The 15679-nt window shown below is 36.6% G+C and overlaps 1 protein-coding gene across 2 annotated transcripts in view; it reads left to right on the top strand.

Annotated features, from left to right (window-relative positions):
* The first annotated feature begins 379 nt into the window (after nt 1–379).
* Nucleotides 380–15679, top strand: part of cdh22 (cadherin 22) — a 165815-nt gene continuing 150515 nt past the window's right edge. For both annotated transcript variants that reach the window (XM_008409225.3, XM_008409223.3), the window contains exon 1: nt 380–818. The gene's annotated coding sequence lies outside the window, so the exon portion shown is untranslated. The remainder of the gene's footprint in view (nt 819–15679) is intronic.

Here is a 15679-nt window from a genome sequence, read left to right as displayed (position 1 = left end):
ATGCTGCAACGTTTTATTCTTGTAACTGGAAAACATTCTCCTTTTGTTGCTTTCAACAACGTACTTGAACGATGTCAAAGACAGTCAAGATCTTTACTGTTCTTTGAACTTTTTACAGTGGATATAAGTCATTCTGGGGATAGAAGAGATGTCTTTGAATAAGAAGTGGAAACTGCAACCATTTGTTTTAATGCAGCCAATGTTTGGACTTTGTTTTTACTGACTGGACAAGAACACCTATAATTCTGATCTCTGTGTGCCCTAACGAAAAGCACACAGTGCAAAGCTTCCATAACAATATAGCAAATTCATCAGGATCATTTCCACAAATCTTGTTTTTTGGGGGTTTTTTTTAGAAGAAAAAACATTTTTTTAAAGGTAGGTGAAAGAAGACGCGATTTATCAAACATCTCCATGATGGACTAAACAAAATGTTCTTTCCTTGCTATTTATCCTATATGTAATGGTTCTGATGATTCCCCTCTTCACCCCACCTCTTTGCTTTTCTTCTCTCTCGTCCATCTCATTTGTTGCTTCCTTCCACCACCACCAGGGGCTTTCCACGCCGCGTCGTGCCGACAGCAGGTCTTTTTCCCCCAGTTCTTTTCACCCTGCGCTTCTAGGAGCGGAGACTCCAGATGAGCTGCGCGGTGGCAGACAGGGCGCACAGAACTGCCTGTCCGTCTTATTCCCATCTCCCGTGGAGTCGCATAGGTTGGATGCCTGAGAGGAGCGAGAAGTTAAATACCGATCACTTCCGTCCCGCTGCAGAGCGTCAAGTCAAGAAGCGTTTGTTTCTCCTCCACAACGCATCAAAGGTAAGAGTTTTAGGATGCTGAAATTAAATGATAAAGTTCACAGCGTGTTGGCATGCTCTTGTAGCCCACATATGGACTTGAACCGTGCTTTTCGGTGCTGATTTGTTGCATTTCTGCAGCGGAAAAAAAAAGAAAATAACAATATTTTGAAAATAGAAAAGGGTTGCATTATTTTTCTCGGTTTTTGTGTGCTGATAGTTGAACCTGTGCGGTAGGATGAAACCTTTGGCATCATATCGAGTCCTTAACATCTTTTTTTTTTTTCATGGCTGAAGAGCTACACCCGCTAACTTGTTGCCACTTGTAACTCATTTAACGTTTGGTTAGTTCTGTAATGAGCGCTGCGCATAATTTAAGCGATAAATGACCTCTTGTATTAAAGCAGGAAATGCTCTCCGATGACTTATCCTTGTTATTCCATGACTGTTCATGTGTTCATTCATAAATATGAAAGGCATATTTTATAACATTTTCCTAGTAGTTCTAGAAGCAAATCTGCGTGTTCATCTCAAATTTTAGCCTCAATAACTTTTGAAAAAAACAAACAAAAAAAAAACAATCGTTAGTTGCATTTGAAATTCTCAGGTTTTTGTACCTGTGCAGGATGGAACTACACAAAAACAGTATTTTATTTATTTTATATATATATATATATATTTTATTTTTCTGAGATTGTAGTGAGACGAAGAGACGCGCCTTCTGCTCGGTAAAGCTGCTTTCTAAAGACTGCAGCCACTTGATGCGCCAACAGGATGCGTTTGGGGAAGTTGGATGTGTGCCACTGTGCTCTGAGGCCATGCAGTTAAATAGATCCTGACATAAAAGCAGACAGTGTCATCGTAAGATAGTGTGATGGACTTGCGTTAAAACATAATGAATGTCTTGTAATGATTCGATTTATGGATACAAGCTTTTTTTTTTTTTTACACAAAACAGGGACTACATGTTGTTGCCCGTTTCCTTCTTTTTTTATTCACATTACCATTTACTCAAATGGGAGTAATGGATATTCATACATCAAATTACCACGAGGAGCAGCTTCTTTCTTGTTTCTGGAATCACTAAAATGTACATTTCTTTTAGGAATTTTAAAAAACATTTCACGATGATGGATTGCAGCTTTTTCTGTTTAACTGACTATATGTATACATTCCTTAAATGTGTTGTGGACTGCTTTCTCTTCACCCTGCATTCTTTGAAATTGGATGACGGAACAACTAATTTTCATCTCAGGTTGATATTTGGTCTGAGGAAAAAGAGAATATCTTTGTGCATTTCTGAAGAAATAATAATCCGTATGCCACCGCTGCAACTTTCTTTGGTTTCAATAAATTTGCCAATGTGGGATTACAGTACACTTGGAGCTTGCATATTTCTCAGTAACCTTAGCTGAGGGTATTATATTAGTTCTGAACTTTATTCTCCATAAAAGTATCCCCTTGTAACTGACTGTAACGGTTGGGGTTTGACTTGTCGGTGTTCACGAGATCTTGCGCATATCTGTTTATCACTTACCTTGAGCTAATTGGTGTGTGGAAGAAGTGATAAAAATGTGTGATATCGCAGCAGCCCATCAATGGTCCTCAGCAGCCCATCAACGCTGTATTCTCCAAATACACACGTCTTTCCAGGAATCCATCAAGTAGAAAAAAAAAATCTTGGTGAGGACTGTGAACTTTATTGAATCTGGATAACAAAATAAATATCCAGAGTGTACATTGTGAAATAAAATAAACTTCTTTTTGAAATACTTTAAAGGAACACAACATCTTCAGTGTTTTTCACATGCTCTGGAGCAATGGTTCTTAATTGAAACCTTATAATATTTATTTATTTGTAGAAACTATGGATGCACCAATCTACTTTTTTTTCCCACTTCTGATAAAAAATACAGATAACTGAGACTTAGCATCAGCTGATACAGAAAAAATAGTGCTGAATTGGCGTAAAATATTTATTTTTTCTTAAACACAGACATAAACGTACTGAATAGCAAATTTATTTGAGAACTCTGCACCGCACACTTAAATACACCAATAGCTTCACAAGCTAGTTCAAACATGTAAAAACAGCACTTTGTTCAGTCAGTTCAATTTGGAGTATAACAGTCAATGCAAAATAATTATAAAGAAACAAAAACAATAGGTTAACTGCCTTGGTCAAATATGCAAAAATAAACTGCAACACACCTTCTGTCAAATGGTCCAGAAAGTGCACTTAGGAATGTTAAATGTAAAATAAATTATAAACTAGGACAAGGGAAGGAGAATTAATATTGCAAAATACAGAAACAAAATCTCTTCTGCACCGTGAAATCTAAAAACAATACACCATTTCTATCAGTTGTATTTATTTTTGATTCATTCACGGCAAAGAGCCGTTCAAAAGAATCAAATAACTTGTGAACATGTTCCATTGCTACTCTTTGAATAGATCTGTCCTTAAGGATTGGTCACATTGTCACCGTAACCTGATCAATATTGGTGCCGATACAGACATTAATATCGGATTGGTGCATCTCTAGTACAAACCATTACTGTCTGCGTAAAATCAACTTATTTTCAAAATACAATAATAAAATGCACTCCAACTAATTACGTTAAAAGTTGTTGCAACTCATATTATTGTTTTAGTCAAACTATTTCAAATTCCAATTTATTAACCCAATTTATAACATTAATCCAGACTATGTCTGTCATTCGCAAAAAAGACAAAGTGCAAAGATTTTACTGGGATATTCATTTTTAGATTAAATCAAGTGACATTTATGTAACTGAGCATTAGTTACTTGTCAACTGAGCATTAGTTACTTGTCAAATCCATAAGCATATTCTTTTTTCAAAAAGACATTACCTTTTGTGCAAAAGAATTGCACCAATATTGCTTATGTTTCAACTTATCAGAAGAGATAAGAAGTACAACATTTTGTTCTGATGGTAAACCTAAGGGCCATGTAGGCTTTGCTGTATTTCTAGTTTTTTTTTTGTTTGTTTTTTTTCTTCTGTTGCCTACCAACACTTGCTTTACTGGCCTTTGCCATTGTTTTTCTTTTCATTGTTACAAACTTCCCCATCTCTCCTCCTCCGTCAGTTTTGCATACCGATGTGATCAAATGCAGCCCAATTTCCCTAATTTATTTCAAAATGAATCTATGACTCAGATACAAACTCTCATCATAATCTTGCAAGAACTATACTATACTATACTATACTATACTATACTATACTATACTATACTATACTATACTATACTATACTATACTATACTATACTATACTATACTATACTATACTATACCGTGCTGTTAACAACATAGGTGTTAACATTTATGTAACGCACAACTAACCAGTTAACAATTTATTTACTCTTATTTGATTATCAGACTGCTCCCTGATGGAATGGCATGTAGGACAGTAAGCTATATCACCCATATCAAAATTGCTAATGTTTGCAAGCCACACGTCTGGACTATTATCGAATTTTTCTAGCATGCTGGCATATTAACAGTTCTAAATCTTGTCTCTGTCAAACTAACTTTTATCTGGACTTTATATGAATAGTGATTTCATGATCGAGGCCTTACATTCCACAGATCTTTAAATATTTATTATTCACTCGTACAATATTCAACTATACTAACACAAACTACTTTGTGAGGTGTAACAAAACATTTCCTGCATCAGAGCACAGACTTCCATGGTCTACCAACACCACAGCTTTAAAATCATATAATTCAAAATTTGTTGTGGTAATGAGGAGTCCATTGTCCACGTTTCTTGTGGCTCATCTCACAGAATCATTTTACTGCTAGACAACTAAAAGTTTTAGGGTGACTTCACTGTTTCTATGTCTGTGAGAAAATGCTTTGTCTGCAACAAGAACAAAAAAAAAATGTGAGTGGAGCATGTCAATGTTACATCCACTTGATGACTCAATATTTTCAAGCGAACATTGCAATGTTGTAGGATAATCACTGAATCCAATGACCTGTCAGTGGACTGCTTGTTGGATCAGCATGACCTTTAAGCCATTAGCTGATTCAGAAATTCACAGACCAAATTCCCTTACAAAAGGTGCTTTCTTTACCCTGTCTTTTAATGTATTTTATGTATGTATCTGCTTTGCCTACCGCCCTCCTCGTTTATTCATGTGGTGGACTAAATAGCATGTACATTACAAGGGCCATGTAGCAGTAACCCAGATGGCAGTCCGGGCTGATTGTGATTTATGTACCTAAAGCAAACGCATTACTGTGGGATTTTTGGAGTTGGTGCCAAATCCAGGCGAGCATTTTTTTTTCTTCTTCACATTTTTTAATCTTCACTTCTCATAAATGCAAAACATAAAAGTTTACATGCATAAAAAAAGCTTGGGAGAGCACTGTAAAAAAAAAGCATATCTCTCCCTTTTTGTTGTTTTTATCCTGTCTGCCTATATTTCTTTGCTTGCCCTCTCTTCGTCATACACATATACACATTCACGCACAGCCTCCGTGAGAAATCGTTTAGATGAAACAGTGCACCGTTGTGAGACATTGATTACCGTTTACCAGGCTGGCGCATAAATGTAGTGTTAAAGGAGAGATGACTTGGACGGATCCCGGAGCAGAGAAGAAAAGAGAGAAGAAATGACACAAGCTGGAAAGAGAAAGAGGGTTGATAGATTACAGAGGTATGGCAGTAAAGATGAAATGTGAGAAGGGCAGACCTGAGAGATTTTTACGGCTAACCGCGAGGGGAGCGATTAGGCCAGCTAATTGATCTGGATTTGTGGTGAGGCGACTAGTTCATTCTCATGCTTATCATACTCTTCCCATCTCTTCCTCTCTGTCTCAGAAACACACATAAATACACATTTTCGCTGTCACACTCCTCACACCTCACACCTGCTGTCATGTCGGCGGTCAGAAATGATCGGCCCCTATAGTCACTTTATTACCACCTAAGGGCAGAAACTGCATCAACCGTATTAGTACTGGAGCTTTATGATAGAATCACCAGGTGGGAGGAGACAGAGAGATCAAGGTGGTGGACAAACTCCATGGTTGATTTTTCAGCCCTGTTTGTGCTTATTTCAAGGTGAAGGTTTCAGGCAATTCTTTGATAAAACAATTTGCCAGTATCTTTGTTCAAAAACATGCAGTTTTTTATTTTTATTTTTTGCCTTTTTAGATTAAACAGCATTTTTAGACATTGTTATCACAGTTCCCTTTGAAGGAATGGGCTAGTCAGATATAAAGTAGCATAAAATTGTAAAGTATAAGGAATATGAAGCAGAGATGGACTTTTTTTACTGATAGAATTTTGGAATGTGGTGTATTTTTGTATTCATCCCTTGGAATCAATACTTTGTAGAATCACCTTTTGCTGCAGTTATTGATGCAGTCCTACTGTCGTATGTCTACCACACATTTAGATATTGAAAAGTCGACTTATTCTTTGTAAAGTAGCTGAAATTCTGCTAGAGTGGATGCAAAGTGTCTGTGTACATAATATTTTAAGTCTTGCCACATATTTTCAATTGGATTTATGTTTACTTGGCAATTCTCAAACAAGACACAACCCCATGATTGTGTTTTGATCTAAGCTATTCTTTTGTAACTATGGCGGTTTGTTTTGCAAGAAGGACATCAACTAGATGGACTGAACCTCCACCCCAATACCCAAACTTTGCCTCTAACAAGTCAAGTTTTTTTCCTTCATGGCCATGTATCTTCACTCATTTTCAATGCACTCTAGCCAGTTTCTCTTTTCCTCCGAAACAAAACAACCCCATAGCATGATGCCGCCACCGTATTTTACAGTAGAGATGTTGTGTTCATTGCTATGTACACTATATTATTAGTTTTCTACTCACTAGGGAGGTGTTCAGGAGACTGTAAAAAAAAAGTGTCTAATTTACGATAAAATACCAGCAGCTGTGGTTGCAGCTGTGATTTTATGGTAAACTCCATCAACTGCAACTGGCTCCTCTTGATGGGGAGAAGCATGGGCTCTAATCTGACCAACTCCTAAATGACTCACCTTCTCTCGTAGGGTTGAGTCCAGGCATCCTGCAAAGAAAACTCGTTTTGGCCATTTGGGATATTGGAACCTCTCCACCTATTTCATCATTTACCCGCCTGGTCTTTATGGTGCTGCATGTTCACTAATGTAATCATACAAAGCAGCTCTAATCACAGTGTAAATCAAATTACACACAGGTGGACTCTATTTTGTTATTTGGTAGGAGGGTACTTTCACAATTGTTCACATTTTTATCTCTTAATTATTGTAAAAATCTACTGCTTTTTCATAATTATGCACTACTCTGCATTGGTTTATCACACGAATCCCAATAAAAAATGTAACATTGCAGTTGTATCATGCCATGTTTGAAATATATATATATAAAATGTATGTATATGTTCAGAGCACAAAAATTAGAGAGAAGAAAACATGGCTTTGTTAAATGAAAAATAGAAGTCTTCACTAAATATAGTTTACATAATAGGTATTTTTGTAAAATAAGCGTTTGCTCTGAAGGCTTTAAATATACAATTATTTGAAATTTGATTTTTTTTTTTTTAAAAAGGCGATACATTTTTTTGCAATAAACAGTATTTTTCTGTTGTAGAAAACTTGCACTTCAAATAGGTCTTGTCCAATTCACATTTTTGGGAAACTGAGGGCCACTTTGCCACCAATAAACTCCCCTTTGTTTGTATAGATATGGCTTATCAACTCAATGCCTTCATTATTATTTTTTCATTTGGAAACAGTGTCAAAGTCTTGTTGTCAGAAAGGCCAAGCAGCTCTTGTTAGACTTTTCCACCCGACAAGTCCTGTAGTGTAGCAAAATCCCCAGTCCAGAAAAAGTAGGAAGAAATAAGCAACAAGAGGAGAGAAGGAACACTAACAACATACAGACAGCTGCTGAGTCCATCTGTCCATTTGATGAAGTAAAATCTGTTGATATGGGAACATTCTCTAAAGCCATTTGAAGCCAATGGAGCACAATTGAGCTGAGAATTCAGACAAAACAAGAACAAAGCAACAAAAAACATGCTTTCAAGTATGCATGCATTCTAAATAAAATTGTTGTTTTTGGAAGGAAGATAAAAGACTATTATGCAGGCCTATAGATGTGTGTTCTCATGGAAATGACTTCCCTTTCTTATTGCATGATAGTAAGAGTAAATGACCTCTGTCTTGTATATTCCAATGGGAATTATGAAAGCAAAACCTGTCAGAAAGTGGAGTGAACACCTTGCCCTTAATCTACAGAATATTGCCAATAATTGTTGAAAGTTATTTAGTAACCTGTTCTTTGAGGGTGGTTTTAAGATGCGTGTTCTCCTAGAGACATCAGTTTTATCTCTTATGATGGAATCCATATGTACACAATCTACATTCATTCTTCCTCTGCCAGCCTATGTTTGTACCTCCTGCGCTGGAGTGCGAAGAACAACTGCTTTGTAAACAGGCAGTTTTTCACCTGGATGTCACGGTTCACAAAGACTCTTCCTCTGAGTCTGGCATAACCCCACTGGCAGAGTTGATGCGGTGGTGTATTTCTGCATCAATGTCGGATTTAGAGGGATGAAGGCTGCCAAGGTAGGGAGTCATCCACGTTTTGAGGTTGATATATTTGATATGAATTGAGACACACTAATGCAGTGACTCACTACACATATACGCTTTCATGCGCACATGCATGAATACATGGGAACATATATATAGCTGAGATTAAACTAAACAAAGGATTAGAAGAGATATGGAGAATAGTAAGTTTTTGTAACGTTTTGTTTGCAGTTCTCAGATTTATTCATGCAGCCAGTGTGAATGCAGGCAGCCAAGATCATTTTAATAAGTAAACAGTATACTCAATACTAGTTCAGTTTCTCATTTGTTCAGCAAGTGACTGCAATATCAGTACATATGAGTTTTATTCAGTTTGACAGGGAATGTCATGTTTTTTTAAGCTTGTGCCTCATCTCCTATTATGTGCAAGCAGTTTAAGGCGACCTTCTTTTAGACCATAGATACTCATTGATGAGTGTCTTTGGAATTAGATTTATGATGGGTTGTCAGTTTTAAAGACTTTGAGTGATTCAGGTGCAGCCCTAATTGAAAGCATTCTATACTTCAGATGGCCTGCTAACTAGACCATACAAATTTAAATCGCAACTGCTTATTTGATGAGTTTACTTGGTTCAGTGACTTAAAAGAGGAATTCTTTTCAGAAAGAGACATAAAACATTTTTGTAGTTATAACTGTATCATGGTTGTATGAAGAAGGAAAAACGGGCATTTGCATGTAATTGGAATTCATGCAACACGCAAGGTGAGACATTGCTTCTTTGTTGTTAAAATTGTTGTTAATTTGCTTTTTGGGCTGATTAGACAGAGCAGACTGTCCACTGATATGAATATTAATAGTAATGTCTGTCTGTCGATCAAACAGTGAACTGGCAACTCATCAAAGATATTTTTCCTTCTTCTGCTGCAGCCTGCAGTCTGTGCTTAGATGAGCTTCGGCACAATCTGACCCTCAGTAGAAGTAGTAATGCATCAGATGAATGGGAAAAAATACCAATTTATGATAGCGTTGCTCTTCAATATTACCTCTAAAACAAGATCATTCAAGAGATGATGAGCAGCGGGTGGTCTTATCCTCACTATTTCCTTCCTACACAATTCTGCTCGATTCTAAAATCCCTTCATGGATACGTTTCGGGTTTCTCCCATTGAGCTGGATTTCTTTAGTTTAATTTCAACCAGGGTAATCTTGGAACAGAAGATGTTGTGAACGATAATGTTTTTTTTGTTTGTTTTTTTCTGCGCTGTTATAGAATTGCAGAGCGACCTGTAGTTTGGCAACGGCAGAAGGGGAAGTGAAAGATGCCACTTCTATAAGCGTTATTGAATTATGCTGAGTCATCTCGTTCATTGTCTCAAAAAAATGTGACTCCATCCCTCTTACACCAATTTCCCTGCACCACAGACGCATTTGACTACTCAATTACTAACAAGAAAAATTGAAAGACAATGCTCCTTTTTGAGCTCTTGTTTGTTTACTAGTTTAATCAAAATAGTGTCAAGTGTCTCCTAGCATTTTCATTCTGCAAATGTAAGTTCAAAATGTCAAAAGCTACCAAAACAAAAACCCATCCAGACTACAAAGACGTCACTGTAGCTGAATTGATACTGCTCTGTATGACTACGCACCTCAAATCTATTCTGCAACATCAGTCCTGCCATTGTTCTCTTACAGAAGGCATCCCACTGCGGGTGAGTCACATGTTTGTTGCTCATCCTGCCATTTACAGCATGAATGGCGTGGCTGTTAAAGATGTTTTAGGATGTTTAGCAGATGCGCTGTCATGTAAATATGAGCTGCCTTGACAATTATTTGTGACCACTGGCCTAAAATAAAGTTAAATAGTTCACCTGAGATACAAAAGCCATAAAAAGAAGATTACACTAAATCTTGCTGATAGGTATTTTCCTAGAACCTACATAAAAGAACCACAGACAACGTATATGAATTTATGACTGAACTTCTGCAAGCAAAAGGAGAAGACTCTGTCAACTGCTTCTCAGAGCTGTTCACAGAGCGTTCTGCTTCTCTTTGGATACAGCTTGTCTTTTATTCTCAAACTTCAAAGAGGGAGGATAGGCAAGATAGACAGCAGAGGAAAAACAGCAAAGGTCGTAAAACATTTTACCTAAACAAAGCAAAGGTCGTAAAACAATTTAACATCTGGCCCCTGATCTGAGCCCGGTTCAAATCTCGGTCAAACTGTTTCACATGAAGATAACAGGCAGCTGTGACTTCCAGGTCAGTTAACACTTTAACCTGAATATGAACTAAAGTAACAACAAAATGATAATACCAAAAAATCTCTATCACTTGCAGTAATATAATCTATGACAGTTGTGTCATATCCAAACTGAAAGAGAGCAAGAGGTGTGTGGTAAGTGGGAGCTTTAAGAAATGTGTCTGCAGACTGCATGGATATGATTTCCTCCAGGCAAAGTAATAACACTTATTACAGTCCTTTTAGGGACTCCTTCAGAGTGGAACCAACTTGTTTTCCAAGTATGACTCTTTGGGCACCTTGCAGCTGAGAGATGGAAACAGAATCTTTAAATAATTGCGTCTTACACGATACTCAACCAATGGAGCTGGAAACAATTTCTCTCAGCTTTTTGGGAAAATGATGCCATTTTAAAGTATATGTTGCAGAGATTACTGGTTTGAATGTTTGGTGGAATATTCCTCTTTGAAAAGTGGTAGGAGACAGAACGTTTTAGGTATAAGTGCATGGTTTGGTTTTAGAAAATATTTTCTGATGCTGTTTTCTTGTACCACCATCCACAGGCTTTCATAAACAGACTCCAAAAAAGAAAAAGATACACTTCTTAAGTTTTTATGTGTTTGCTAAATTATGTATTAGGAACACAGTCTTGGGAGAATATGCTAATAGTATTAGCATTTAAAGCATGTTTACACTTTTGGTTTAACAAAATATGCACAAACATGCACCAGCAAGCACACATATAAACATGTAGGATCCACAAGCATAGGGTAGTATATTTACAGCATATTTTCTTCTTCATAAAACATTTTTGAATTTGAATTGGAGGATGGGGAGTTTACTTTTTAAAATAAAACATGTATTGGTCTTAAAGGTATTAGTTTCCTGCAGAAATTTGTGCAAGAAGCGGATTTGTTCATATGACTCCTTAAAGGATCCTCTGTGTGCCCCAGGGTCAGTGAGCATTGGAGATCTGGGATGATTATCATCAAGAATTCATCAATTAAGTTGTCAGCAGAGAACCTAAGTCCTCCAGCTACACATCAAAGACAGATAGCCAATAATACAAAGTTATGACTCATTTTCTTCATTTTGAATGGAAAAAGCAAAAGAACTGCAATAAATCCTAATGTAATACAATTCAATAATAGCCTTGCACAGTGATAAAAGCTATATCATTAAGAATTGAAAGGACTTTCATCAACACCTCTGAGTTTCTTGGAATCAGACAATCTGCAGCTTATGTAGAACGTACATTTACTTTTGTACTCGGTAGCTTACTCTGTAATTTTGCTGTGCATATTGGAATTGCATAAATTAATATGAATAAAAATAATGCTAAGTTTGCTAAAAAGTCACATTAAGTTTAACTTAAAGGAGATATTTTAGCAGATTTTCCATCAAAGTGACCATTAAATTAGCAGAACTTTACTATTTTGAAATAAACATTTTGTGTTTTACCATTGGAAATATTTTTCTGTAATTTTCTGTTATAAAATAACAGTGAGTGTTCGGTTCCCCATGCTCTCCTCTGCCTCTCCCTTTATTTTTTGACACGCTCACACTACCCTTCTCCAGAGCTCTCAATCTTTCTCTATCTCATCTTTGACGTTTCTTATAATTCTTTCCTAATTCTCCCTCTTTTCCCTCTATTTGTATCTGTGATTCACAGTGTCTGAGCTGAGATGTTGGAGATGAAGCATTTCAACTAGATGAAAAATGGTGTGTAGCTCTGTCGAGTTTTTTTTGTGTAGTATTTGCCTGTTCTTCCTGTGAGTATGTTGTTCCCTGAAGGTATAGATTCATATTTTGTTGTAATCTTGCTGCCTAACTCATGCTCACCTTAACTGGAAGTTTTTAAAAGTCTGATTGATTTTTAATCCGTGTATGGTTCGTTCTTTGGTTTTTTTTTCCGTTTCAAAATAAAATAGCAAAAACAAAACAAGCAAGTGATTTTTTTGTTTTTTCGTTTTTAAAACGAAATTAGACAAACGGCATTTGGAAAAATAAAAAGAGGGTACTTTTTTTTTTTTTTTTACTGCAATGGTTAAACCAAAGACAAGCTTTTATTTTGTTGTTAATTCAACGGGACCTTATGGCGGAACCAGAAATGAAGACCTGAATTCCCGGCACATAACTTTTTCAGTTACCAGTAGTGGCGATAATGTACACATGCTGACGCAAAGCATTACTGATTTCAGAGTGTGTTTTTCCTATCTCAAAAAGTTCGATAATCAGTGCAGAAAACGGTTCAAGTGCAGCCATTGCCTGTTATTTAGGAATGGGTTTTTTTATGCCGTATTCATCCACTGTAAATGATTCTACTTTGGCGACTTGCTTCATTTCCAGTATCGCTACATATTAAAACAACAGCCGTAATTTATTTTTAGATGGCAAAACTCAAACGCTGTTGATTTTCCATTAATTCAAGTTAGCATTTTTTTAGATTTAGGTTTTAAAAACGGAAAAACAAACAAACCACATGCTTGTTTTGTTTTTGCTATTTTATTTTGAAACGAAAAAACTAATGAACAAACCCTACACGAATTAATTAGTTTTCATACTGTTTTGCTTTTTCTTTTTGTCTATCAATATCAGCACGTTTTCTAAGATCCCAGTCTTCTGGACTTGAACCACCATTTGTTGGTGTAATGACCACTGAGCTGCTACTTTGAGTCATAACGATGAAGTAAGATTGATTTTGCTGTTCATTTTTGAACTTTTTCAGCTAGACCACAGTTAGAAAAAAAATTTACAAATGTACAAAACAATATTAGCATTTCTATTTCTTCCAAAATTCAAGAGATGCCAGAATGACAACCCATCCATCAATTTTCTTTACACCCTTGCCCCTTAGTGGGATCGGGAGGGTTGCTGGTGCCCATCTGCAGCTAACGTTCCAGGCGAGAGGTGGGGTCATCCTGGACAGGTCGCCAGTCTGTCGCAGGGCAACACAGAGACAGACAGGACAAACAACCATGCACACACACACTCAGACCTAGGGGCAATTTGGAGAGGCCAATTAACTTGACAGTCATGTTTTTGGACTGTGGGAGGAAACCGGAGTACCCGGAGAAAACTCACGCATGCACAGGGAGAACATGCAAACTCCATGCAGATAGAGCATGGAATTGAACCCAGAACTATCTTGCTGCAAGGCAACAGCTCTACCAACTGCGCCACTGTGCAGCCAACAGAATGACAACCACCACTTGTAAAATAAATAAATAAACAATTACAAATAATTTCAGTGGTGACGAGGACACTTCCACAGTATGAAGGAAAAGCAAAACAAGAAATCTTGGCAGAAAAACAAAAAAACATGCTAAATGTGCAGTTTGAACAAAAAGCACAATCAAATCTCAACAAGCTGATGAAGTATCAAGTCTAATCAAGTTTATTAAACCAGATTCATACAACTCAAGGATATGAAAAATGTCAACACTATCATTTAAGCAAACGTATCTCCTTACTGAGGCCTTTTTCTCACATTCAAGGTTTCAAACATGTAATCATTCTACTGAATTAAAAGAAGTTCAGAGTCAGGATTCTACACATTAATCACTCTTTAAAGTTAAAAACCATAGGTTATAATTTATTTTCTGATGTTTTCATTAACAACATAATGATGCTGATATTTGAAGGACTCTCGCTTGTTTTGACAGCCATTCAGATAAACTCAGTATTACAAGGTTATAAAGAAAAATTATATTTTGAAGATTCCATCTGCATTGATGCTTCTGAGGGAGTTGCCAGATGAGTTAAATGAAGTTAAAAGTCACACCTCTGTGTGCTACACAACTTGTGCTGATTATTTTGTGAATACAGAAATCAGGCCCCCTTGCTGACACAATGTTGACCCATGTTTCTAAAACCATCAGTCATTATGGCTGTACCAGCTAAATGTTGTATATTTGATGGTAGAATTTGGGGTTTCCACACATTGTTTACACATTTGTGAATTTGCCATGCTTGCATTATCTGTCACAGACAAATTTATGGTATGAAGATGTCATATCTGCTTTTAATGTTGCACAGCTGCATGCACACATATCAGTAATCTGGAACGCACACAGGGATTTGTACTGATAATACACATCTTTGCAAAGATTAAACTACTGTGCGTGCATGTGTCAGTGTGTGTTGTGTGTGCATGTAGCCGTGCATGCTAGACTAACTACACTTCTGGGCCTCTGTCTCCTTTTTCTTTTCGGCAGCATAATGGGCTTTGTAAGATAATACCCAAGAGACAACAATACTTCTGAGCTAGAGGATTGGGAAGCCGTCCCAGTTCACAGCATTGGTTTGGCTCAAAGCATGAGCTATGATTGGAAAATCAGGGAAACTTGAATTTACCGACAATGATATTAAGTGTTGTCATGGTTCTTTTTACCTGATCATGTTCTTGCTTTGCAGTCTCTTTGTTTGTAGTTTTATAAGCTATTTTTTTGTATTATTGTTATTTGCTGCCAACAATGAGAAGGATAACAATGAGAGAGTCATAACTAATTCTTGGCAAAGTTTTTTTTTATTACTGCAGAAAAAGAGGGGCTTTGGCAGGTGTCATTTGTGCGCTAGTTATGCTTATAGTGTTTTCTCCGCCTTCCATCAAGTATTGTCTTAGTTTGTCACAGGTGTTTTGTAAAATTAAGACTTAATAAATGTAACAAAGTGGAATCACTGAAGATTACCAGATCAAGAAAAAAAAACAGTTTAGTTAGATTCAAAATCTGGTATATTTGACAAATTAAAAACAATAGTCAGTGCATTTCATGATTTAGTTGGTTTAACATAACCTTTAATTCTTGTCAGATGTGTTGCACTATTGCAGTGATTACTGTCTTTCATTGTTAATCCTGGCTTAACTGAGATGCAGACGGTGGCTAATATAAAAGACAAATGTTTTCTGGATGCTTCTCTAAAACATTTTTCTCAAGAACTGCAGGTGAATTAGATAGAAGGTTGGGTCATTAAAATAAAAATTAATGAGAAAAAGATGTAACAAATCAATATTTTTTAGCAAAAGTGTGCCATGTGGTATTTAAATCCATGAACATAAG

This window comes from Poecilia reticulata, chromosome 5, assembly GCF_904066995.2.
Source record: "Poecilia reticulata chromosome 5, P_reticulata-male-v2, whole genome shotgun sequence".
Lineage (NCBI taxonomy): Eukaryota > Metazoa > Chordata > Actinopteri > Cyprinodontiformes > Poeciliidae > Poecilia > Poecilia reticulata.
Note: the sequence above shows the minus strand (reverse complement) of the source record. Positions and strands in the feature narration are given on the sequence as shown.